This window comes from Carcharodon carcharias, chromosome 3 (genome assembly GCF_017639515.1).
Source record: "Carcharodon carcharias isolate sCarCar2 chromosome 3, sCarCar2.pri, whole genome shotgun sequence".
In the NCBI taxonomy this organism is placed as follows: Eukaryota; Metazoa; Chordata; class Chondrichthyes; order Lamniformes; family Lamnidae; genus Carcharodon; species Carcharodon carcharias.
The window spans coordinates 71,677,088-71,681,524 of NC_054469.1; positions in this window are offsets into that span (position 1 = coordinate 71,677,088).

Here is a 4,437-nt window from a genome sequence, read left to right on the forward strand (position 1 = left end):
CTTTACCATTGGAATTTGGATTAAGAACATACAGCTGATTTAGATGATAAATGGCCAAGTCCATCTATTTTACCTTCTATCGTTTTGTTAGTCACATGATACATTGCTAGTGGAGTTGTTGATTAATCATACCAAGCAATCTCTATCAAATAGTCTACACCAGAACCAGACATGTCCAGAGATGGAGAGCTTTGAGAACAAATTGCACTGAATTTACTTTTGTTATCTGTGACAACATTGGGTTTTTGCACATCCATTTCACTCTGAATGGGTACAGAGCAGCATTCATTGATACATCTGCTCTCTTACAATTCCAATGATATAATTTCTTTCAAAGTTCTGCCATTGATAAGGCACCTGAAGTTTAATTGGTTCCAATCCTGGCACTTACACTGGAATCACGCTGACTGGTTCTGTTCGGTGCTGACCCTCCTCCCACCACCAGAGTACCTGTGTCTTGGGAGGATAAAAAAAATTGCACAGTCTTGGAAGGTGCACAGATCAATATAGGCGCTCAACTGTTAAGAAACCTAATTTCGCTAAATCCAAGAATGTTAGGCACCGCTCCCCTCTGCTCCCCTATCCCCACAACATATAAACACGCAAAATTCCGCCCAGGGAGTTACTGTTATAGAATTAAAAAGAAAAAAATCTCATTTAAAATCTTTAGGGGTCCGGGCGATATCCCAACCTGGATCCTTGTCCCATTCTCCCATGATTAGTGATGGACTAAGTAATAATCAACTTGCTGTAATACTTAATTTAATTCATGTATTTTTTCATTATATACAGTTACAATATCGGATATATTTACAATAAAGTTCCTCATTCACTTCATTACTGGAATTTATGAATAAGATCATATAGCTGATCTAGATGTAAAAAAGACCAAGTCCACCTTATACCATTTTAGTGGTCACAAGATACATTGCTAGTGCAGTAGTTGATTAACCATACTAATCAATTACTTGACCTTCAAGGTGCTGGTACATTTAAATCTTCTCCCTCAGTATAGTGGCTTCCAAACTTATGCTGGGTCCCTGTTAGGGTAAGGATATAGAAGATCTCAGCATAGTCAGTGCCTGGTCTTGGCTTGCCTTCGGGCTGAGTTGGCTTTTTAGGTAGCACAGAGACCATCATTTATCCAGGCCTTTCAGAAGTTTGCCACCACTTAAATGCCGGGTATACGCTGGAATGGATGAGAAATCCCTCTATTTGTGAGATAAATCATTGGCTTAAGCAGCATTCCCTTCACCACCAGCGCACCACAGTTGCAGAATGCACCATCTGCGGAATATATTGCAGCAAATTACCAAGGCTTCTTCAGTAGTACCCATAAGGAATGATGACAACCTCCAGAAAACAGATTTAATGTTCCTGTGCTGTTGCTGAATTGGGCAAAAAGTGAGCACCAGCTCTGAATTGGACTTAGTCATAGTTTATTAAGAATAAACCAAGTTGGAAAGTTCTTTATGAGAGGCCAAGCCAAAAGAGGTGTCACCTTTCCTCAGTCAAATGAAGGTATAATTAATCCCTTCAGCCAATTCGATTCAGTCCACATGATATCAAGAAACGCCTTAAGGTACTGGAAACTGCATTCCTCCAATTCTAATCTCTTGTGGAACTCTGATTTTCATCACTCCATTATTAGTGGCTGTACTTTCAGTTGTCCCGGCCCCAAGCTCAAGAATCACCTCCTTAAACTTCCCTGAGACTCCTGCTCTAAGACACTCCTTAAAACCTACCTCCTTGACCAAGCTTTAGCTCATGTGTCCTGGTATCTCCTTATATGGATCTGTGTCAAAGATTGTCTGTTAAAACTCCTGTGTAACACCTGGGTAAATTTTACTAAATTAAAGGCCCAACATAAATGCAAGTTTTTGAATTGGTGAGGAACCATAAAGGGATAAAAATGCCTCAAACATCAGTGACATTGTGCCACTAAAAATCTTGACCAAGACAAAAGCCTTTTCCAGATAAGTATTGGAGACCAGACTGTAGGGAGAGATATCATTACAAGGCTCTCTCCATCCACGGGGGAAACTCAAGGGTTAATGCTACCACTTCCTGGGATCGAGCAACATTTTCCACATGTAAGTTAATATCACTTCAAGCCTCAGAGAGAAATCCATCTGCGATGCAACCCTCATGTGGCAAAGCAGGGAAGAGAGGTCAGCAGTGGTCCTGGCAGATGCAAAGGAAATACAGGTGAGAAATACATGTATAAGGGTTTTATTAGCCGAGGAGCTGAAGTATGGGTGAAGGGAGGCAACATTGTGGAGGTAGAAGTAGGCAAGCTTGGTGATCAATAGGACACAATGTTTAGGTTCAAGGTCAAACAAGACACTGCCATTGTAGGTGGAATTCTAGTATATCGATAGAAATACTATTGCAGAAGACAGAGACCAAAGGTTTAACTAATTTACTTGGAACATAAAATGAAGGACACAAGAGAAAATACTAGTTAAGGGTTTGCAGGACTATATGATGTGTTGGCATACTACATTTTTACCAGTCTTTGGCATTTTTACAGATGATGTGGTTTGCTGACGCTGCCCTAGCCATTTGTGCAATTACATAGAATGAATGGCTTGCTTATTACATTTGTTTTCCTTTTTCCATATTCAATAGTTAGTGCACACAGTTCTAATTTAAGACTGATTTACCATTATTTCTTCACCAGTTTGCACTTTGATCACCTTGTAAAGGGAAGTGGAGAGTTCCTTTGTGACGGGCAGAGCGACCTTTCAGGTAGCTCCCGAAATGATTGGGGTGCTCTGCTGAACAAATAGAAACTCAAAAGTGACATACCATTCCTGTTACTTTTTACACTTAAATATATCAAACATGAAGTAAAACTAATTTAATACTTTCTTTAGCAAGGTCAGAAGAAGCAGGTGTGCTCCTGCTGTCCCCACAAGTATCATCTGAACCTCAACACCCAAAGCAGTGTCACACCCCTGTCCTCCTGCACCCTAGCCATAAGACCCTCTCAACTGGTTCCCTCCTGTTACTTACCTTGATACAGGCAACTATTTCTCAGTGCTGGCAAGCAGCCGTTAGTTCGCCTGCTCGTTGTGCCTCCCCACAGGCTGCTTTCTGCCTGAAATGGGAGAGCAGTTGACCAGCAATAATCAAATGAGAGCCAGTTGTCAGGATTTGAATTCAAATTTATGAATGCCCCAGACACCAAAAGATGTCAATCACCACAGATCTTCAGTCGTTTTGCTTATACTTATAATGTTAACAGTTAAGTTTCAAGAAAAATGAGAAAAGTGTTAAATCAGAAAGTGTAACTGTGGATCACACATATTTGACGGAGGCAAGTTAAGGGATTGATATGATTCCATGAAATACAACAATAATACTTTGTTCTGCCAGAACATTGTCAGGTGTGATGTATTATGCCATTCTGATTAATAAAGAAGGAGAAATTACACCACTTATTATTACAATGGTTTCTTTGTGATAAACTCAGTGTTGAAAGTTAGAAATAGCAAACATTTGACACCGGATATGTGTCAAGTGGGTAAATATTCTCTTATAATCCACAAAATAAACAGCACGTACCATTTTGTTCTACTAATGGGGCATTGCGATTGCAAACAGTGAAAATAGTTTCAACTGCGGTTAAGGAGTAATCAAGGAATTTGGACATTAAAAAAAAATCACAAAAGAAAAGGAATGGTGAGAGGAAGTGAGGGAACTGGGGTGGGGGCTGGTATTCAAGTGTTTAAACAAATCTGGAATATACTTTATTTTTCAGTCATGTTTAAAACTCTTGCAATTCTCTGTAGTTTACTTCATTCAGACTAAATCAAGAATGAGATCTGAAGCTTAATGTTTTCTCTTTGAGACATTTTAATGAGACATTCTTGAACCAATTTTCTGTCCTTTGACAGTAAATGAATGATAAACTCGCTATAATCACAGCCAAACCTTTGTTTAGCTTTCAGTACAGGTAGGAGCAGCTTATGCAATCAGGAATCCTGGTGTAGAGCAGGTGAGGTGAGCGGGACCTGGTGTCCCAACTTCTAACTTCAGAGTGACACCAGATGAGCCCCGCCCAATGCATGGCATTGCTTGCGGGGCACGAAGTCCCCACCAGCAGAGGGCAACGGTCCAGGGGAACGCCGGGCTGGGGAATCAGTTGGCCCTTGGGGCCCCCTCAGGACAAGAGGTGAAGTCCTCAGCAGGCTGGGGCGGTGCCTGGAGTGAATGTCATTGTCAGAAGTTTGTTTCTGTGAGTGTTGGATTCTGGTCATTAGTTTGGTTGGACTAATGGATCTGGGTTACACGTTTGTTTCGGGATGGCTGAGTGGGTACCATAGACAGAGTGGATCAGCAAACAGTTCTTACGTAGAAAACAGTCTATTTACAAAGGAACTCAGCAGATACACTTGTGCACTTACAGCTCAAACCCTGTCCCTATGTTAC